The sequence below is a fragment of the Lepisma saccharinum genome, chromosome 15 (assembly GCF_977018435.1).
Source record: "Lepisma saccharinum chromosome 15, izLepSacc3.1, whole genome shotgun sequence".
Classification (NCBI taxonomy): domain Eukaryota; kingdom Metazoa; phylum Arthropoda; class Insecta; order Zygentoma; family Lepismatidae; genus Lepisma; species Lepisma saccharinum.
This window is the reverse complement of record NC_139243.1, coordinates 26,290,730-26,314,989: the sequence shown is the minus strand read 5'-3', so window position 1 is coordinate 26,314,989 and position 24,260 is coordinate 26,290,730. Positions and strand designations below refer to the sequence as shown.

Genomic DNA, 24,260 nt, shown 5'->3' with positions numbered 1-24,260 from the left:
TATTTTATTTCCGAATATTAATGTCTAGCACAAAGAGGCGTAATTGTCCTCTGTTATTTGAGTGCAGAAGGGAATTGTCGAGTGAGGAAATCGTCTCTAAGTCTCATCCATGGTGTGCAAGTTAATCCGTACCTATGTTTTTTTTTTCAGGTGTAAATGTATTGTGTACTTTATTTACACATTGATTATGAGTAAGCTTGTAAAAAAGGATGCACCTGTTACCTATAAAATGTTTCCCATAAAATATAGATACAGAAAAACATAATGTTTACAGAGTTCTTGCCGGTATTGAAAAAGTCAAGGAGAGGAACATCTAGAAAGACGTAGTAAAGTGAGTAAATAGCGGTAAGAATTTCTTGGGGCGAGTATTTATTTCCGAAGTAATTGTATTCCAACTTACGACCATGTACCAGGAAGTTACACACTACAGACCTGAAACATTTATACATGGAAGAATATTTGCTACTTTCAGAAAATAATTATTATGAGTCTCAGACATGGGCTACAGTGCAATAATAAATAAAGTAAGGAAAACATCTTTCTTGGGTAACGGTTCCCATTGTTTTAATATTTCCTAGCAGGAAGACTAATTATCTTAGAATTTTTGCAATCATTGTCACACGAAATTTGGACCTTCCTTAAAGTGATGAGCACAGTTTGGATTTCAAAAATAAGCTATTTATGTTGAAAGAAACAACTTAAAAATTACCTTAGGCAAGCATGCGCGCTTCCCATGGACTTTCCGTTGACAAGCGACTGTAAATATCGTAGACTAGTGGGAATTGATGTAGAAGAAATTCGGAACCTTAGTAGAATGCATGTAGTGCTAATACACCAGGGGTCCCGGGTTCAAATCCTGGCAAGGGCATTGATAGTTGTGAGTGTCCATTCATCAGTTTCATCATATCATTACTCATCCTCATCTTCGCAAATTAGCCAAATGTGGCACAAGAAGTGGAGTAAAATAAACCAATCAATCAATCAATAGGAACTTGGGCACTTTCTTGTTTTGACAGATTCTATAATTTGATTTTTCCATTGTCACAAGCAGGACATTTTAAATTTTTAAATATTTGAAACAGTATTTTTATTACAACTGATGTGCAGTGAATTTTATGATTATTTATTATTTAATCGAGCGATATACACAAAACACCATTTTATAGATCAGTTGCAATACATTATTAATCTTAATAGAAAGCAATCACATTTAAAATCATATGATTAAACAAGACAACACTCAAAATACTTTTCCTGTCAGGGGTGGGACAGATAAAACACTACCTCCTTACTCGAAATAAGTTTAACATGAATTTCGTGAAATTTCAAATGCTTAAAAATTTAATTAAGGACAAGAGGTACAGTATAGGGAGAGCTGAACGAGAGGGAGATTACATTGTCTGATGAGAGGTGAACTTTTACATGGGTCTTTACAGAAATAATATGGTTTTATTTATCTTACCTTACCTCATGGTGAGACCACCCTTGAAGGGCCTTGGCCTCCATAATGACCTTAGTCCATTCTTCTCTGTTTGCAGCCTTCTGTCTCCATCGCCTCATTCCAAGCTGCCTTAGATCTGCCTCTGCATCATCCAGCCACCTCTTCCTGGGATGCCCCTTCCGCAGAAAACTTTCTTTGCCACTCTGCTCTCCTCCATCTTTTCCATGTGTCTGAGCCACTTTTACCGTCTTATTTTTGTTTCAGTTACTAAGTCAGGTATTCCATATAGACTCATGAGTTCTGCATTTGTTCGTATTCGCCGTTCTCCATTACAGCTCCAAAAATCTTCCTCAGAACTTTTCTTTCCCAGGTGTTTAGTGCAGTTTCATCTTTTTTTCTCATGCACCAGTATCCTGCTACATAAAGTACTACTGGCTGTATGATTGTCTGATACATCCTTATCTTCAGTTTATGTAATATTAATGATGACTTTAGCTGCTTTTGTAATGTATAATAACATTTGTTACCTGCTGCTATTCTAGCTTTAATTTCTATTTCTTGTTCATTCCTTTCTGTGATTGTGATCCTAGGTATTTAAATTCTGGTACTCTATCTCAAACTGGTAATTAACTATGGCAAGAATTACATTTTCTAGTTGTCTAGTCCATGACATAAGCATATATTTGGTCTTTCCTTGGTTAATTTCTAAACCAACATTTCTCCGCACACTCTAGTTGTCTGAATCCTCCTATACAGTCTCTTGTGATTCTGCTAATCAGGTCTATGTCGTCTGCATATGCTAAGCATTGCAACATTGTATTCAGTAATGTGCCTCCTTGGTTTATTTCCATATGTCGGATTACATGTTCCAGGCTTATATTGAACAGGATTGTCGAAAGTATGTCTCCTTGCCTCAGTCCTCTATTAACACTAAAATCTTGTGATAGTTTAGCCTGGAGTTTAACTTTACTTCTTGTGTGAGAAAGTGTCATCTTTACTAGCTTTACAAGTTTCTTTGTTATTCCGAAACTTGCCATAATGTTATACAGTTGATTTCTATATATGCTATCATATGCTTGTTTGTAATCTACGCAAAGTTGATGTACATTAATATTGAATTCGTAGCACTTCTCCAAAAGGCATTGGATTGTGAATATATTATCTGTAGTGGATCTGTTCTGACGAAAGCCACACTGATAATCTATGATTTCCTCTGCATGGGGTTCCAGTTTTTTTGCAAGTACCTTTGATAACACTTTGTATGCTGTGCTTAATAAAGATATTGCTCTGTAGTTTCTGCATTCCATTTTATCTCCTTTCCTGTGAATCAGGCATATTACTGCTAGGTTCCAATCTGATGGCATTACTTCTTCTTTTCATACTTCCACTATGAGGTTGTGTATTTCTTCTCTTAATAGGCTATATTTCCTTTCATACTTCAGGTTTGTGCGACTTACTCACTTTTATATGTATTCTTTCATATTTCTAAAAATTAAAAATACAAAATTATTTATTACTTACGTAAAATGAGTATCTATATTGTACACAAACAACATTTCGGGAACCACTATTGCCTTCTTCAGGTCCTATTATATCAGCTATCCGGAAATTGCCATAGCCTCGTCAATTCATACACTCGTCAGGAAAAGGAATTGGTATAGTATGGTAAAGGTAAAATTCTTGGAAAACGCTAAACCCTTTGCATGACTCATGCTCACTGTTATTTGTTAAAATAATCACTATAAAACCTTCCACTAAAAAAACAGTGCAAGTTAGAACTTTTAAGTTCGAGGTTGGCCTCAGCCTCCGAACTCCATCTTGGTCTCCGGCCTCACAGGGCCTCAGCCTCCAGTCTCGGACGGCCTCAGCCTTGGAAGACTCCTGGAGGCCGAGGTTGAGGCTGAGGCTTGGTTTCCGGAGGTTGGACATCTCTGGTCTGAGCTGGCAAAAATTTGGCCAATTTCTTCAACAGTTCATGGGAAATCCTGTGTGTGTGTGTGTTAACAGAAGAGGCTAATGCTTACACAATATTAATAATCATGTTCGTTTTAACATAGAATTCCTCGAGGTATGGAACATGTCTATATTTTCACTTTTTCAGAACATGAGCACCTCAGGTATTGTCTGCTGTCCTCACATTTCCTAACAGGGGTGGTGAAAAGGAGTACACTTTCCTTCTCAGGAGGCACGCAACAACGACTATACAATTTCTGAATGTTGTTTATAGATAGTCCAGAAGTTATGGACTTTCTATCCAGAATACCCTTGACAACATCTGACTAAGTAAAACAGAGAAAAAGGAACAGACTGCACCCTACACAACAGAGAGCCAAGCGAGATGCCAAATAAAGGAATGCAACCTACCCTCGAGGCCAGAAATCACCTCAGGCATGTCTCTTATGAACAACTGGTAGAAGGTGTGCTTCCTTTCTGAAGAACAAAGACAGTTTCACAAAGTCCGAACTTCATAATAATTCCGGATCCATTCCATTGGAAGTGAGATCGGATTTTGCTATCGTGTATGGAGAGCTGTTCATTTGATTTGCTTGCGAGGCCCAGCCTCCATCTCGGCCTCCGGCCTCACATGGCACATGACCTCAGCCTCCGAACTTCATCTCGGCCTCCGACCTCACAAGGTCTCAGCCTCCTACCTCCAACTCGGCCTCGGCATCACACGACCCTAGCCTCCAAGCTCCAGGTTGGCCTCCGGCCTCACATGGCCTCAGCCTCCACATCCAACTCAGCCTCACAGGGCCTCAGTTTCCAAGCTTAAAGTTGAGCTTAAAGTTGGCCTCAGCCTCGCAATGGTCCTGGAGGCCAAGGCTGAGGCTGGACATCTCTGGTCTTCACACAGCTCTGGTTGGCCTTGTATGTGCTCTGCACTCTATCTCTTCCTCAACTCCTTTCTCTCTTAGTGCCTTCCAAATCTTTGTTCTCTCCATGCTATCGTATGCCTTTTCTATATCTAGGAATGCCATAATCAAATCATTTCCATACTCATTGTGCCTTTCCTGCATTTGCCTAATGGTGAATATCAGGTCTACTGTCGATGTGCCTCTTCTAAATCCATACTGTTCCTATCTCATGTTCAGTTCTGTTACTTCCCTTATTCTTTTCTCTAATATTTTCTCATACACCTTTGCTGAGTGGCACATAAGTGTTATTCTTCTGTAGTTACAGTACATTATTTTCTGTCACCCTTCTTGAATATGGGAACTATTAGTCCCTTTGTCCAATCTCTTGGCACTTCTCTCTCTTGCCACACTGTACAGCCACTGCACACCAGTCACTCCTGCTCCTAGTGTCATTTCCACTGGCACTTCATCTATTCCAGGTGCTCCACCTCTCTTCATTCTCTTCAGAGCTTCCTCCACTTCTTTCCATGTGAGATGAATTTTTCCAACTTGTTTTCTTTGTACTTCACTTCTTCATGTTTATTTCCTTTTTTCACATTCAGCAATTTCTCGAAATGATTTCTCCACATTCTCCTTATTTCTTCGTCCTTTTCTACAACGTTTCCCCCCTTTCATCCCTTAACTTGCAGGTGTCTCCTCTTTCTCTTCTCCTTTCTCTAACTCATCCATACAATACTGTCTTCTTTCCATCTACATCTTCTTCTAGCACTTTGGCTCATTCTTCCTCCATTTTCTTCTTTCCTCCTTTACTACTGTTCTTCCCTCTTTCTTCTTTTCCACATACTCTTTTCGTGCATTTTCTGATTTAACTTTAAAACATTTTCTAAATGCATAATTTTTGTTTTTTTCTGCCTCTCTACTTCTTTCATTCCACCATGGTGTTTCTTTCTTTCTTTTCTACCATGTCCTTCCACATACCTTTTCAGCTGCCTCTACTCCTTTGGGTTCATCTCTTGGCACTTTTGTTTGCAATATTTCTTGATATTTGTCTTTTATCATCTTATCCTTCAATTTCCACACTTATCCTTCTCTCTTATCATAAAGCATCACCAGATGAAGTTAATTTGCATCTGTCTTTCACATCCTTCTATCTTTTATTTTCCATCTCCTCACATCTTCTACTAGTAGCCTGTGGTCACTGTCTAAGTACTTTAATGATGTTCATTTTCTTCTTTACTTACTTGTTTACCAATATATTATCTATTACAGGCTTTTGTTCATGATTCCAACTGTATCTTGTAATCTTATGGCTGTCATATTTCTTCTTAGCAAGAAGAATGTGAAGTGAAGAAGTGTGAATGGCGTATATATAACAGGGTGGCTACTCACTGGGAATTCCTTGAATTCCAGGAATAATGTTTGAATTATTCGCTCCGCGAATTATGCATGAATTCTATGTGAATTTTTCTCCGTAGACATGAAAAATTGCAACTTTTATTAATCCAAATCACAATGAGTTTACTGTATTTATAAATGCCCTGAGATAAATTTTTGACAGTTTAGCTTTTATTTTTATCGAGGAAGGAAAAGAAAAGAAAGCTGCGTGGAAAATATATCAAAATTCTCTCAATCTGTTTGCTTTCTTAGTGTCCTTTGCATCTATCTGACAGACGGAAGATTATTGCAAGATAAGATATTTTGAATTTGATAGGTAAATTTGGGTTTGAAATTCTTATACAATTGACATTTTCGTAAATTAGTATCTCCTGTATAGTCAAACCCAGATATTTCTGCCGCGATCGGCGCAGTAGAACGGGAGAACCAGTGTTGCTAATCTGCTCGATAGTTTAAACTGGATGAAACAGAGTTATGCTTTCCCCCAGTGAAGAGAATTATCATAAAGCGTCACCAGCATTAAGTTAATTTGCATCTGTCTTTCACGGCATCTCTCATCTATGTTTTCACGCTTTAATTTCAAAATTTCAATTGTATTAATTCTTCCCAAGTGTGCTCTTAATATATTAAGTTATGCCCACATTGATTATGATTATTTGTTATGTAACATGAATTATGCTATATTGAAAATAAGAAGTAACAGAAAGAAGTGAAAATTTGTAGAACAGTGTAACTTGCGAACGTGTTAAACAGCGACAATTGGACCACAAACACTCCTCCTCAGGCAGTATTATTTCCTCTCTGTGATGGCCGACAGTCGGCTGCCTTTGTTGTACATTTACAAATGATGCTGGCTTCCGCAACAGGAATAAGAAGTACATATATTGCCACCAGATGATAAGCTGTGTGGTTTTTTCTTTTCTTATGAACTTGTCACCCATCAAAACATGCCAATTTTAACACAAAAAAAAACAACATGCATCACATTAAGCAGCAAAAATAACAGCTTCCATCATACAATTCCTACAAGAACACGTGCCAGAGCCAAGGGTTGAAATGCTCATGCATCCACATAATTTATTTCTTTTGAGCAATTCTAAAGTGATGAAATATGAACAATACTACTGGAGGCATTGTGGAATTTAACGTTCACTAACCAAACACATGCACTTTCACTTACGCACACACAATGTCAAACCAGTCAAATACTTAAAATAAAAATATAGTGTTTCCAATCCAACATAACTCATTGTCATTTTGCCTTTCTCCTTCCGTAACAGAAAGAGTGCTTCATATTTACAGTTGGCAACACTATTCACTAGCTAGCCAATGAACATGCACTGCATAAAAGAAGCAACCACTACGCCATGCTATATTGCTACATTATCGTCCCTGCGAACGGTGTGAACCGCGAGCTGGAGCGCTATTCAATTGTTTTCAATGATGTTTGCGCTAGAGTGTCCAGGAATGGAATGACAATTGGCAACAATGGCGAAGGTTGGCGAGCAGGGTAGAACATGTGATGCTAACAGAGAGGGAGACGAGATGAAAATTGGTATTTGCGCAACGGGAGAGATACTCTATGTGATGAAAAGTATCTGGACACACCGCGAAACGTGTGTTTATCATAGAGGGCAACACAGTACTGCCATCTACCACGTGGAACACATAGTCAGCGAACTCAGTAGTCTGCAGACAGTGTGAGACAGCAGTATGGGATGGTCTGAGGAACTCACAGACTTTCAACGTGGTCAGTTGGTTGGGTGCCACTTGTGTAGGAAGTCTGTGTGAGATTTCCACCCTCCTAAACATCCCTCTGTCTACTGTTTCCGATGTTATAGTGAAGGGAGGTTCATACAGCATTATCGTCAATCATCCATCACCACCATCACACAGGAATTCCAAACTGCATCAGGATCTACTCCAAGCACCATTACTGTTTGGCACAAGGTGCAGCAACTTGGTTTCCATGGCCGAGCAGCTGCCCATAATTGAAACATCACACAGACAAATGCCAAACGCCGCCTCGTGTGGTGCAAGGAGCATCGAAACTGGACCATAGAACAGTGGAAAACAGTTGTGTGGAGTGATGAATCACAGTACACAATGTGGCGATCCGATGGTAGGGTGTTAGTGTGGCGAATGCCTGGTGAACGACATCTACCAGCCTGTATAGTGCCGACAGTGAAATTCGGAGGTGACGGGGTTACAGTGTGGTCATGTTTCTCCTGGAGGGTGCTTGGCCCCCTTGTTGCTTTACATGGCAATGTCACGGCACAAGCTTACGTTGACATTTTAACAGCTTTCATGCTGCCTACCGTCGAAGACCAGTTCAGGGATGACCATTGTGTCTTTCAACACAACTGAGCACCCGTCCATACTGCAGGGCTTGTGGGGTAGTGGTTTGATGACAACAACGTGCCACTAATGGACTGGCCTGCACAGAGGCCTGATTTGAATCCCATAGAACATCTCTGGGATGTTTTGGAATGCCGACTTCGTGCTAGACCACACCGATCCACATCAATACGTCTTCTCATTTTGGCGCTCTGAGAGGATTGGGCTGCCATTCCTCAGGAAACCTTCCGGCACCTGATTGAAAGTATGCCTGTGAGAGTGAATGCTGTCATCAAGGCTATAAGGGTGGGCCAACACTGTGTTGACTGCCAGTCTTCCCGATGGATGGTTGCCCAAACTTGTACTTTATTTTCAGGTGGGTGTCCGGATACTTCTGATCACATAGAGTAGCTGCGTCGGGCTCTAATATTTGTGACTTGTGTTTGCAGATGTATTTCAAGTCTGAGTATGTGAAATGGCAAATGAAAACTCCGTACCTTAAATTAATTATATATATATATATATATGTGTGTGTGTATATATATATTAATTGAATTGAATCAGAATTTTTTGTTATATTGGAATCATAAAAATCCTTTATGTTGTTTATATACTGTATTTGGGGGGGGAGGGGTGAGAGGCGTTAATGAGAAAGGCTGAAATAGAGAAAACATCTTCTTGTAGCCTTGAATTTTTGGAAAGTTTGCCTTCAAAACCGGGAATTATTCTTGAATTTTATCATGGCCCTAGAGTGGCCACCCTGTATAAGTATGCCCTCCGCATTGTGCTGCTGTAGTGTGGAAGGCGTATATATAAGCTTTATGTTTGTTTGAACTATGTTCAATTTACTTTGGTGTATATAGTCACACAGATGTTTGGTGAGATAGTTCTAGCTGTAGTAGAAACAAAAAAATAGTAGGAAGAGAGGAGAGAGACGAAAAGAAAATGCAAAAGAGAAAAAATAGTTAGGTGCCAGTAAAGTTGTCCCTGTGCATTTCCTACTCCCTGTGCATTTCCTTCCCCTGTGCAATATCCTACTCCCTGTGCATTTCCTTACCCCTTCAGTGTGGAATTTTTTGGATGAAAACCTACATTTTCCGGTAGCGACTTGTTTAACAATTTCCACACTTAAGGGGTTAAACTAGGTTTTACCTACTAACAGTCTGTTTCTCTTAGAAAAGTCCAGTAGCCTCCTTTCCTCCAATTAGTTCTCTATTTTTATTCTTTGCATTATTCTTTGTTGATATCCGTATCTCTTTTCTCTTATACTAGCATACATATTCCTTATCTCTCTATTTTCTGATATTTCTTCAATTTCTTCCATCTTTCTCTTTTCATATTATCTCTTCTTTGTCTCATGTCATTCTTGCTGAATTGTGATCTTTAATCAATCTTTTTTTAAATTCATCATCATACCATTGATAGGATTTGACAGGTTGCTCACATCCCACTCTCTCTTCAGCTTCCCCAATGATACTTTAATTCTCCTCCATCTATTTTCCACCGATTCTTGTTCTTCCCTATTTAGTTATAATTTTCCCTGTATTTTTTCTTGAAATTGTTTGACACATTCTTTGTTCTCTTTAAGTTGTTGTATGTTGAATTTTACTTGTTTCTTTTCCATCTTCAGTTTCATCATTGAAATTCTCTGACGATATTTGACTCTGACTAAAAAATTATCCGAGTCCACATCTGCCCCTCTACAACTCCTCACATCCGATCCATCTCTTCAGTTAATGAGAACGTGGCCAATCTGGTTTTGTGTAGTACCATCAGGTGAATGCCATATCTCTTTGTGTATATTCTTATGGGGGTAGTAAGTGCTACTGATGGGCATTCTCTACAGATAGCAAAACTTATTAGTCTTACCCCATTGTCATTACTTTCATTATGTAGCCTATGTGGTCATCATGTTACATCATGTTTTGGTACTTGGTCATATGTTCTCTCCATTCCAATGTAATATTAAAGAATTTAACTTAGTCTTAAGGTGCAGAGTTTCTCATTGATGGCCTTAACTTCAATAACTGCTTGTCTAATTTCTTTATCCACTGTAAAACCTGTCCCGAATGTGTTGCTATTGCCTCCACTATATAATATTATGTGCCTTCCAGAATTCATAATGTTTACGCCCTTCCACCTTATCTCCTGTAGAGCGGCAACACTGATCCTATACTTTCTCAGTTGTTCTTTCATTCTTATGAGGGCCCCAGGTCAATACAAGCTTAATACATTCCATGTTGCTATCCATAATTCTCTATCTTTTCTCCATTGCTTAGTTCTATAATGTGTATCCATCTGGCGATTTTCATTTGGTTCTGTAACAATTGTTATTATTATTATTATTATTTTTTTGCAGAGTAGGGGGTTAACCCTACGCCCAACCTCCAACCTGGGGGGCCAGGTCATTTAATTTTGGGGTTTCCATCCCCTAGACCAGTTGCTTTCACATCAGCTATAGAACCTGGTCTACCTCTTTTGATGTAGGACACACTTTGTCTGGCTGCTCCAGCAGGGCCTTTCCAGCTTGGGTGACCCTGCCAGGAGTTTATACTCCCGCCGGCATAGCCCCTGATTTCCTCCAGTCTCCCCCTGCCTGGTACTGAAGGTAACCTACGTAAAGGTGGTGTCCCCCGGGGGGATGTTTTTATTTAGGCATGTAATAGAAGTACACAGGGCGTTTGAACAGAAGGGAGAAAGTTTAAAGAATAAATGACCAGACTAGACATGCCAAATAAAGAGGGACCATTTTCATTCTCCAAAAGAAATGCACAGAAGTATAAACACATTTTTTGATACTTCTCTTGATAGCCATTATCTAGCTTAATAATGAACATAATGAGATGCTTGAATGTGCCATAGGAGGACATATATAGACTTCAATAGATGAGAGTTTTTTTTTTCTATATTCAATCACATTTTGATGGAACTGAAATAAATTTACACCTTGTGCAAAATTTTACCCATGGCCTTAATAATATAATGAAAGCAATAAACCTTTCATATGCTACTAAAATGTAGGGGGCGAATGTCACTGTTAAAGGAGAAATTGGACTTTTTGGACTGTCATGAGTGGGACATAATGCAATACATAAGTAAATCCAAAATTAATATAAAATGTGACTGTCAAAAAAATTGTGTATACATGTCTAAAGTTTTAATTTCATGCAATGAAGGGTTATTTACAAGGTAACCAAAAAAGTTTTTGCCGTTCTAGAGCAGTAATAAACAAAGAGCAATACAGTGGATGGTACGTACCTTTAGGTTTCGAAGTAATCTCCATCAGAATCTAACACCTTTTGCCAACGTTCCTGCAGCTGCACAATACCCTGGTGATAAAACTCGGCGGGCTTGGATGCATAGAAGTCCGTGGGTGCGTTCCGCAGGTCTCCCTCACTTCCGTAGGATCTCCCACGGAGGTGGTAGACGAGGGAATGAAACAGGTGGTAATCTGTTGGTGCAAGGTCCGGTGAATATGGTGGATGGCACAGTGTCTGCCAGCCAAGTTGCTGAAGGGTCTCCCGGGTCCTTTTTGCCACATGTGGCTTGACATTGTCGTGCAGAAACCACACATCCTTGCGATTCACCAATGCCGGCTCCTTCTGCCACAATGCACGGTGCACCCTTTGCAACTGCTGAGAGTAGAGGTTAGCAGTGATGGTCTGAACAGGTGGAAGGAGCTCGTAATGCACCACTTGCCGACAATTCCACCATACAGAGAGCATAACCTTTCGTGGGTGCAGAGATGGTCTTGTCGTGTGAGGAAGAGGGTGACGTGGCGATAACCAATGTCTGGTACGCTTGGGAGTGTCATAGAGGACCCACTTTTCGTCACCAGTGAGCAAACGATCAAATATGCGTGTGTTCAGGTGCCGAGTGAGCAAGGACAAACAGACTGTCACTCGTTGTTCCTTGTTGGCTGCCGACAATGTGTGGGGTACCCACTTGCTTAACTTGTATGACTTCCCTATCCCATGCAGGTGCAGTCTGACTGTTTCAGCGGAAACGTGGAACCTTTCTGCAAGTTCATCATACCTTAGACCACTGTCCTCCTCGATGGCTGCTTTCAGGGCCTCGTCATCCAACACATGTGGTCGTCCACTGCGAGGTTCATCCGAAAGGCTCACATCTCCCGAACGGAATTTCTGGAACCAATGCCTGCCAGTGGGTTCGTTCACGGCATTCTCCCCAAATGCCTGTCAAATGCGGCGACTTGATGCGGCAGCTGACAGGCCCACTTTAAAGTCATACAAGAAACACACGCGAACAAGCTGCTTCGATACCTCCATTTCTCTTCGACACTGGATGAGCTATGACTGCTGTGTGTGCGCAACGTGCCTATATTACTGACAGTCGATGGTCAGACTAACTCCCGATCGCTTGGCAGACACGTGCGTCATTTCGTTTCCTCTCTGTGAGCGCATGATTAATGGGACGTCAAAAGCGGCAAGAACTTTTTTGTTTACCTTGTATTTATTTACATTTCATTTTAAATTTATCCTTGTACCATAAATTGAAGTAAAACTGTTGTTTTGTTCATTTTTGTGAAATGTTAATAGGAAGGTAAGTATTATTGATAACCAAACTAGGAATGATGTTCATGAAAATGATGGACAGGTCTGCATCTATCCCTCAGCACAATGGGAGGGTTTTCGCAAATTTGAAAATGTTTGATTTTAACGTGTCAGTTAAAAATACAAAAGCCTATGGGTGTTGCTCCCAATTGTAGGTTTATACATAACTTGAAAACACATAATTTACAGCTTTCAATTCTTATCATTGGTAGAACATCATTAATTGAAGAGTAGCATTTGGACACTATTTTTAAAAGAAACCTTATACTCTTAGAAAGAAAATACATGTGTTAACAGCTGAAAAATTGATTACATTTTGCTAAGCATTTACATTTCTACCACCAGGCAGCAACACCAATCACACACATATGCAATTCTATGTTTATATCGTAAACACAAGTTCATCCATAGATGATTTAAAGCAAAAAATAACAATGTGATTGAATTCAACTGGCTGACTTGAAGCACATTCTAGTAATCAGCTGAGCTGAATTTTGTTAATAAATGGTTACATTATTAAGCATTGTTTCAATGTTTAATAAAACACTCAAAATGCTCACAAAGGCGTAACTTATTGTAAAATAAGACACTATAAACATTACATTTTCACCCTCTAACAGGGTCTTCTTCAGAGACACAATAACTTGAAATGAAGATCACACCATCATCTTACATATGCCCTCACAGTATGTGAGGTGGAAACATTATGTTTATAGTGTCTTATTTTACAATTAATTTTACCTTTGTCAGCATTTTGACTGTTATTTTAATAAACATTCAATAATAATAATAATTCTAATATATAAGAATGGATGTGTGTGTTTGTTCCGGCATAACTCTCGAACGCCTGGAGCAATTTCAACCAAACTTGGTACGCGTATCCCTTGCAATCTCGAAAGAAATACTGTGTGGTGGTAAGGCACCCCTGTGGGAAGGGGGGTGACATGTAAAAATAATCAAAAACGACCGATATTAGTGTGGAATCCATAGTTTTTGGAGTCTCTATGCTAATTGGTGACATTCACGATGACCAAGGAAGCCTTTGCTAACAAGCCTTGAGGAAGAGATGATCGAAAATATAACTTACAAGTAATGGATATCAGTGGATCGCTTTTCTTTTGAGACAATTACTAAATCCACAAAGGCATTTGTTCAAGATTTTACAAATCAGTTGTTCAACCTCAAGAGACACGTTTATAGCCAAACAGCAATCCGTATATTTTTCTGAAAATAAAAGTTCTCTAGTGCATGATGAAGCTGTGATGACATGTGATTTTGCTGAGAATTACTCATTTATTTTGCAGGAGGAAGTACAAGGGTTCCAATGGAAAAACTCAATAGCAACAGTTCATCCATTTGTAATATATTTTAAGGACAATGAGTTATGTCTTCATTTCAGACTGCTTGATTCACAACACAGTTCTTGTCCATGTTTTACAAAGAAAGCTTCTAGATTTCTTGAAAATTGATTGTCTGCCAAACTTGCAGAAAGTATATTACTTCTCTGACGGTTCAGCAGCGCAATATAAGAACCACAAAATCTTTGCAAATTTGTGCAACCATCATAGAGATTTTGATGGCATTGCAGCTGAGTGGCATTTTTATGCAACATCACATAGTAAGGGAGTGTGTGATGGTGTTGGAGGGACAGTAAAGAGGCTAGTAGCCAAAGCTAGTCTCTAGAATCCTCTTTCAACCCAAATCATGACACCACTCCAGCTATTTGAGTGGGGAAAGGAGAACATTCCATCAATAACTTTATTTTATGTGACAAATGACTAATATTTGGAGGAAGAGAGACTTTACAGACACGGTTTGGTAAATCTGTAGCTGTAACAGGAACTCAGAGGTTTCATGCATTCATACCAGTAAAAGTGGAGACTAAAATGTTTTCTGCATCTGGAGAAACTTTGGTACATTGTGTTAATGTTAATGCAGATGTTGAAAATGTACCCTTTGAACACATCACAGGTTTTGTAGCGTGTGCGTATGATGCCAATTGGTGGGTGGGTTGTGTACTTTCGAAAGATGATGTAGAACTTGAAGTGCAAGTGTCTTTCGTACATCCTTGTGGTCCAGCACAGTCATTTAGTTATCCAAAGCGACCAAATGTTCTTAAAATCCCAAGTCACGCAGTCCTTTGCAAAGTGGACCCTGTAACAGCCACCGGTAGAACATACTAGCTGAAGCAAGAAGAGATGACACAAGCATCATACATTTTATCAAAGAAAGTCTTTCTGTAACACTAAGCAGTTTCTTGGTAACTATGCTTCTGTATTTATAATGTGGTTAGTTATATAAAATATTTTAACTTAGATCATTGCATGGTCTTGAAAGGAATTCACTTTTCATATGATACCAAAGATATACCACCTTGAAATTTTGACCGAACCTTCAGTAGATGTGTACCAATATCTGTAAAATTTTTGAAAATTTCTTTTTTTAAAATTGTAAAATAAAATTTTGAAAAAACTTTCAAAATTTGTCTTTTGCAAAAAGCCAAGCATGTTGTATATCAAATGAAAGTCATGTTCATAAGCTTTAAAATGAGACCATTCCCAGCCCTGTAGTTGAAACAGATCTCTGCAAATTGTATTTAAAGTTTCAGCAATGAGCTGTTTTTGGGCAATTTTGTCAATTTTCAAAATTCAATAACTCAAAAACTGGCAACATGAAAAATAAAAAATAAATATTTTCTATATTTCAGATGATAAGAAACGTGGATACCAAAAATTAGTGAAAGCTATGACATCAAATTCCAAAATTTATTTTTTTTGGTTGATTTTACATGGAATTACCCTATAGTTCAAAATTAAAGGATTTGTATTGTAGAAAATCAATATTTTACCACTTCTAAACAGAGCCATCAATTTGGGGAAATAATTGGACTACACATTTTATTGTGAAATTAAGGCAGTATATATGTTGTTGTTTTCTGAAAAAACTAGATTGGATGGGTAAAAATGGATGTCATTTTTGGAATCAGCATGCTGAAATTATTCAGAGACAACAGTCATCTGCGAGACATCGAAACCCATGTTGACCAGTGTTATCTTTCATCCTCACGTTTACAATATATAGAATAACAAAAGAAACAGTGTCAAAGTTTTTCTGATAGCAGTGAGAAACTTTATAGTTTTTCTTGCATGTATGCTCTTGTAGTGTACGGTTATTACAAGCATAAAAACACATTTTTTTGTTGTGACGTTTCAGAATACACGCTCCCTTCATCAGACGTTTATTTTTAGTTTGATTAAAGATACAGTTATAAGAATGGTTAATTTTTTTTTAACAAAAGCATTCAGTTATGCAGTGGATATTGTCAATGTTCCATTGTTGTAATACAGGAACTTAATTGTGAAACAAGCAGTCTGTTTTATTTTTATTTCAGATAAAATATTTTGATTACATTTTTTCTAAATATTATGAATCCAAAATATCATCAGGCAATTCAAAATCATCATTGCTTTCAGATAGAACATGATTCCTTACTGCCACATGCACAATTAGGATTTTGTACAATTTGAATCCTTTGTAAATGGCTGTTTGCAGTTGTATGTCCTGACCTGATATGGTTTAGTAATACCATCACTTTCCCAATACCTTTCACTTTTGTAACCAGTGGTTGATTTTATTATAATTAGCTATATCCTTATAAGATCTACCCACATTTTGAAATTCAGTTTTATGCTATTCATTCCAATTTTCCATATTTTTTTCTTCACCATAATAAAATAGTAGATAGGGTGAGTGCACCAGTAAATGACCATCTCCAGTGAACGACCATTCCCAAATAGTAGAAAGCAAAATAAGGCTTAGAACAAGCTGAGCAACTAGGAAATGGCCTTGCATTCATCTACAATCCATATTCACTTACGTACGTTGTTATTGTTTTGTCCAGGTCATAAGGTGTTCGATATGAACACACTTGTGTGAGTTCAGCAGACGAGACAAGAACCTGGTATTGCTAATAAGGTAAGGATTAATCAGCCATTCCAGTTGTCACAGACGTTATAGTTTTACTAATTTAAAGCTCTTAACATTAAAATTAAATGTATTTTGTGAACTTTTTTAAACATGAAACACAGTAAATGGTGATGACCTCCCTACAGAAAAAAACTATGTTGAGTAAAATGTATTACTATTCCGGAAACTGAAAAAAATGTTCAGTCACGGATGTCACAGAATTTGTGAACTCACATTACAGGCTGTGAACTAAAATTTAAAAATCCAGGTTACTGCCTGAGACAAAATTCATTTTATACTCATTGTGTTGATCTGCAAGCTTTACAGGTTCTAGTTCTGATCTATTAATTCACAAAAACAAAAAGGAAGTGATTTTATAATTGCTTTATTCATGTCACGGATGTTACATGAAATTCGTCACGGATGTTACATCTGACATAATATATGACAGACAGTTAAGATTTGTACTGTTCTATGCAGTCACACATAATTAAGTCTAATTAGAAATCAGAGCAAATAATTTTATTTATTGGAAGAAACCATGGATTGAAGAAAAGTCTTGTGTGGTCATTATCCAATTTGTAATTATTATAACACAAATAGGATTTTAAAGACTTTTCTTAAAAATAAAAATCCTACAAGCAGATTTTGCTTTTGAAATCATAGATAACTCTACTTCCATTTTCCGTTATAGTTGGATTAAATAGAATGCGGACCACCTGCTTAATGTTTATTTATTTTTCATCCTCTTTATTAGGTACGAATAAATTGCCAGTTTTTCCATACTGCTTCAAGAAGATCACACGTAAATCACCACTGTTTCGCAAAACACTTGTCTGACACACTGCAACATGACTAACCTGAGTCTTTCCATGACCAGTGATGCCGACTTCAACGTATACTCAGGTACAATATTCACATTGAGTTCACATAGGTCTAATTCTTCGGTTTTCGAGTTGTGTCCAAGTTCATTTATGTTGTTTTCAACAGATGCATCATCATCACAGTCAGAATATGATTCAGATCAATTTTCTTGATTTGATGTATTTCTTGTATTCCTGGTGCCGTTCACACGTACTCCCATCGTTTGTTCAAAAATACTGAAGTTTCTTCTGTCTCTTGGTTACAAAAAGAACCTCAGTTGACTTACATTGAGCTTCAGTGACTTTGAAGAATTCTTCAGCATTTTGAACAGTACAAAGTAGTGATTTTGCTGCTATTGAAGAATATGAGCCCAAAGCTGAAGGGTTTGGAGGTGTATTGGTCTTCATCGCTTCTGCTTTTTTCCTCCTCCACTCCTGTACCCTCAATCTAGTCTTTTCTCTCCTCAAATTCAAAAGGTTTTTGTCTTTTACACACTTTTCCTTTTCTTCTTGCCTTTTTAAACTATTTCTTTCTCTATCCTTTTCCAAATATGCAGCCCATCTCTCTGGATTTTCAGATTTCATTTTAGCTCTCATTTTTGCCATTCTAGGAGCAGACTTTGCAGGTGGCATTATCTGCAACGAGAGAAAACATAAACTAGGACCAAATTATAGGTTATTTTATGTTTCTGTTAGCTACCACTGATTTTAAGGACATTTCATTATAACATAAAAAATAAATTCTAGATGGAACGAAGAAAAATAATTTCATTTTACTCTATGACTTAATAAAATCAAGTTCTAGACATCAATAATATATTTTAAATCTCTCTGAATTATACCAGTAATAGGTTATGTAACATGGACTATAGTTCATAAAGTTAGACAACCCAAACCTAAAAGTATCAGTGGTGATAGAAATGTAACATCCGTGACTTGTAACATCCGTGACATCTGTTTTATTCTTATTTAAACTCGGATAATATCTTTAAGATGGTAGGATGCAAGTATTTTACTAGAATGTCAACATTATCTACTTTTGACAAAACAAATTTAGTTCAATTCTGTATTTTTAAAAAGTATCTTCTTTTTGTCACGGATGTTACACCACGTACATCTAATTACTGTTTTACATTTAATTCATAAATTTACTCACCTTGGTCTCTGAAATTCAGTGTGTAGACTCTCAAAACATAAACTCAGCAGTAAACTTCCTGAGAATGGAGTTAACAGTTGAACTGCATGTCTATAAGGGAGCTGCAAACTTAGTGAATGTTACTGGCCATGTATTGCCAACTAAAAGCAGCTATTTCTTGTAACAATAAAACATATCAAATATATTATTTTTCAAAATATCTCGGCAGAATGCTTAAATGAGAGTTTTATCTACTCATTGCATGCAAATAGAACATATTCTTGATTATTAATTTTTTTTGGTATAATTCCCTCTCTACCCCGAATGGCTATAATACATTGTAATAATGTGTACAAGAGACATACAAGTTGTGTAAAATTTGTACTTATGTAATGGCTACATCATGAAGTCAGAATAATAATAGGCTATTCAAAAATCATATATTCTCTGTTGTGCATGACATTGCAAGAGAGCAGGGTGGGGGAGGTCACACACTGATACCAATTTGACATCATTTCTAGTAAATGACCACTGCAGTCAGAAAAGAAAGGAAGTTCCACCTGAAATTCCAATCATTTTCAACTCTGGCATATGACCAACTAAGATGGGCATTTGCAATAACATCAAAGAAATGGAAGAATATCATGAACTAAAACAACGAGGGAGAAATCGGCAACAAGTGAAAGTGGATGTTAAGAAGATATCCATGGGAACAAGAAGTGGGCCTCCCCAATGGTGCAGTGGTAGTGTCGTCGCCTTGTAATCAAGGGGTCCCGGGTTTGATTCCTGGTGGAGGCACATAGTGGTCCGGATCCCACTTTAAACTGCAGGTCCAGTCCCGATTAGCCTTACTGTGCATAAAGTGGACTTAAACACCAAATCAACCAACCGTGAGAAGAAGATAGAAGATAGTGAGACCAAGACAGATTCAGATCAGATGTCATTGGCATCGGAATCTGAAGTAGGGATGGCCAGATCCGGATCCTGGCAGATCCGAAATCTGGATCCGGTTGGTTCTGGATCCAAAAATTTTTTGGATCCGTAATTTTCGGATCCGGATCCGTTTTGCCATCCCACATGCGCTTCTTTGGAAAGTAAGAATGTGCTTATAACATATTGTTACCTGCTAATATACATACGAGTATATACACATATATAACTTATATATAGTGTGTGCGCATGCGTGCGCGATTTGTAATTAATTAATACACTTACAAGGGAGGTCTAAGTCTCCCCCTCCGATTTCCATGAAACTTGGCAGGTGTATAGAGGCCCCCCCCCCCTCATGTCAAGATGAGGAGAAATTGAAGTGGGGATCTGACCCTGAAACCACGTAAATATGGCATAGGAAGAAACAGGGGGCATAGGGCCTCTCTATACACCTGTCAAATTCCATGGGAATCAGAGGGGGACACAGGGGTCAGATGATCCCCACGTCAATTTGACCTCATCTTGACATTTGAAGCGGGTTTTGCCCCCTAAAACAGTTTTTTAGCTGAAACAAAAAAAACACGTATTTCTTCCTTTGGGCCCCACTATACACCTGCCAAGTTTCATGGAAATCCGAGGGGGACACTTAGATAACCTCCCTTGTTAGTCTTACACTTTGTAATTATATAACACTGCATATATTATAATGTTTTATTTTAATTTGTAAAACTGTAACTGTAGAAGAATTGTATAATTTTTGTATAACATTTCTATCTTGTTATATGTATTAAAGGTTTCATCCTGGAATGGAATGTCTCACATTTATGTGTTTTCATTTCCAATACATTCGAATGAATACATATTCGTTTCAATGGCATTTACAAAATCACCTCTGACATTTTATGTTAAACAAGTAAGATAGTTTTTGTGCACGAGTGTGTTAGCCGATGCGTAGCAAAGTATTTTAGGAACAACGCTTTTTCAACACTTGAAAAAAATTCTTGTAGGACTATCTAATGAAAAATTTCTTTGTAATCGAAGATCATAATACCTTTTAAGGTGTGGTAATATTATAATAGGATTGAGATAAGAAACTCTCGGATCCGGATCCAGATCCGAAAAACTTTCAGACCCGGATCCGGATCCGTTTGGCCATCCCTAATCTGAAGGAGATTTACATGAGTTGTCATTATCTGTTGTGCAAAACAAGAGTGAAAGCAGTGAAAATTGCATTATGCAGAATGTAGGTGATTACAGTCATTTGTAAATTCGAGGATGAATCTGAAATAAAAGTTATGCATATCTGTGAATCTTACAAATGGAAATGCCCTAACAAAGCTGATTAGTCATTGTGACGTCAAGGAGCATATCAAGCTCCACAAATATTCTGTCTCAAACGTTTTTATGGTACTGTACAGTACCTGAAATGCTAAAGTATACAAAAAAAAACAACAAAAAAAAAACAGCCTCTAACTTTTTTCAAATTTATTTGTTCAAGAAACATTATTATTATTATTATTATTATTATTATTATTATTATTATTATTATTGGTTTGGGTCATTCACTAATGTTTTGGTTGGAATTCAACAATCTTGAACTATTTTTTTCACATTGATATGTATTTACTTTAAAATAGTATTCAATGAAACCCAACATTATGATGAATTCTTCATGCAATTTGCTTGGATTCACTTTGTTTTTTCTTTGACCTAGAATTAAAATTGTGGTAAAATGTTCTTAACTGGTCATTTACTGGTGCATTCACCCTGTGGTAGATTTCGATTTTCATCTCTTGCTTCTACAAAGATACAAGCAAATGACTGTGGCACAAAGTATCATTTGCAATGAAATTTCCCCACTCCATTTGGAAATGCAGTTGTTTGTCCTTTGAGAGGACAGTCTTGAACATGAGCATCAAAACCAAAGGAGCAGTGGCGGTGATTGGGGGGGGGGGGGGAGTTGCTCCTCTACTTTTTGCCACTTTTGTCCCCGCACTATGCTAAACCTTATCTACGAGGGAAAGAAAACTGTCTTTGCCCCCCAGTTTTGGCACCTTGCCTCCCTAGTTTTGGAACCCAATCGCCACCAAACGAGGATGTTTTTTTGTCAGAGACCTAAGTTGCTCACAAAATTAAACACATCATGTATAGGTATATCTTTCCTCAATGCTTCGACTGGTGAACTCCTTAAAATCCTTTACTATCTTCTTCATCACTAGTTTTGAGTTTAGTTTTATTGAACTCTAGTCTGTACAAGTCATGGAACTTTGCTTTTTGTTTTTTTACTTCATCATCATCAAGAAAACATATATAAATTAATTGTAGAACATCAACAAGCCATACTGGATCTTACTAGCTGATCTGATTTTTTATTATCTACTCCTCTGTAAAATGTGTTGAGCTGACTAAGAGAGTATATCTACGTACTACTTCTGCGAGAGAGAACAAATACATACCAAAGAAGTCTCTTAACCCACATTCATTCACGTCACATTACCTGCAAAAGTTAATAAGGCTGCATCAAATAATTATCAAATAAACAAATAACATTGCATAGACACACAGTGTATACTTCTATGATCACTCATGATTATTGGTTGCACATATATTTCCATAACTAGAAAATCCACATCTATTGTCACCAAAGCCTGCTAAAAATGTCATAGGCATGATTAGAAGAGTCCTACTATTTCTCATTGCGAGCCTGAAAGGAAGAGTAGTGGTGACCCCATAGCCTAAAATGTTGATAACCATTTATATATGCTCCAAACATTATTGTTACCGTTGGTAACTTGTGAAAAGTCATTCACAATAACATAAATCATTTACGCATGTGTGATGCACGGCTGCGGCTGTAGCTCGGTAGACGCGCCGGTAGAGCATGGATACTAAGCATAAAGTCACTGGAGTTGAAATAAATTTTGATATGCTCGTCTACCTCACCAAGTCGCCAGCCAATGCCCACGAGCTCTGCATTAGAAGAGGGTGATGCATTGGAGAAAAGCAAATAGTCGACTTTATACATATATTATATAGACACACGAAAATGCTGTACAGACCCTATTACACAAGATATATGTACAAACATAAAGCAACCATCTACGTTGGCCAACGTACCCCAACACATTCCCCCCTGGGCCCAAAATAGTGTTGCGCGCTATCACTCACGAAATCACTGTTGTGGGGGCGGTGGCCACAATCCTACCTTGGTCCGGCCGATGTATGTACGTCGTCCTCCGTCCAGCGCTGGTCCGCGTGCAGGGTCACAGGGTCACGGTGGGGTCCTCGGGTCGAGTCCCGACAGCATGGGAAAGGAAACTCGGGCAACGACACTACGACTGCGGTCAGTGCGCGAGGTTACACTTCCGTACGGTGTCACGGTCCACGGTCACTCGATCACATACGTTACCGACATATGTTACATCAGACAAGTGATATCACCCGGAACTACTTGAAGGCAACTTCGCGGTAGTACATTAAGTGTCCAGAAACTCACTTCTCTATCTCACCGCGGTTCTAAGTCAATTGTCTCCTCTCTCTCAAAAATTGTCCTCCTCCGGTCCCCTTCGATTCCAGGGTTACCACATATTTTGGAATGACCACCGAATCTAAATGGGAACCAATAGACACACTTGGACCCGTGGTACTGCTGAAGGCGGCCCTGGGGCTGTTGCTCGTCGGGGCCCCAAAGATGTCCTTACCGTCCGGTGCTGCCGTTTAGGGACTCCTCCACGCAAACACGCACACACCGATGAACAAAATCTTCATCCCCACTATTCCATTTGCATGTCTTGGGCAGTTATATTAATTAACCCCCAAATGTACTGTTTCATTGAACATAAATGTTCCCTCTTTAACTATAAAATAATACACACATCTTAATACAATATCAAAGTCCCCCCTTTAATAACAAATACATGGTTCTCATTAACAAGTCGAACTACCCCTAAACACAATATTAACACTCTTATACACTGAACTTATGCCGATTGTGATTGAAGGAACGTTTTCAATACGGAATATGAAGTATAATTTAGATATGTAGATGGTGAATTTCTAAGGGGGTTTGCAATCGCTGATATGGGCAAGCGAAACGTGGTTGGCAACACTGGCATGGCACCTTTTCGGCAAAAAAAAAAAAAACAGATCCTCCTTGGACGCAAGTGCGGAAAGCAATGAATCAAGGCTTCCCTATTCATTTCTGGACAGGAGAAGCGGCAAAACGATGCCCACCGGCGCTTAGGTTCAAGGAGAGATCAGGCGTTGGTCCTACGTTGCGACATGTCGTTAGTAACGAAGGACTTAGCCTCCTTTATTAATACAAAAAAACAGATTTTGGTTGAAGACCGGGAGAGGCTAGCGCATGATTGGGGTGGAATAACGGTGCATGCCGATATTTAGAAATTCCCCCCGTACCCGTGAAATTGGGAAAAGTGGATTTCGCAATAAAAAGCATTCCTGTAGTCGAACAAGGGTGCCGAAGAACGCGTTCCTCAACCGGCAGAGAGAGCGAGCAACGAGGCAGGCCAACATAAAATATATCTATACACACACACGAAAAATTTGTATTTATATATGTCAGAAAAAAGCTGTACATTACACATGCAATCATTTGGCAAGGTTAAGATAGAAAATAATGTTGTGTATTCTGTTCCTCAGGAGTAGGAGCAATATGTTGAATGAACCAAGTGGCTCAGAGTAATCATATTGTGATGCTGAATCATAAATATATTTTCTATGACTGAGATAGAGAATGTATCGAGC

At 38.3% G+C, this 24,260-nt stretch overlaps 1 protein-coding gene across 1 annotated transcript in view; it reads left to right on the top strand.

Annotated features, from left to right (window-relative positions):
- Window positions 1-24,260, top strand: part of Mrtf (Myocardin-related transcription factor) — a 434,907-nt gene that overhangs the window by 270 nt on the left and 410,377 nt on the right. The gene's annotated exons all lie outside the window — the stretch shown is intronic.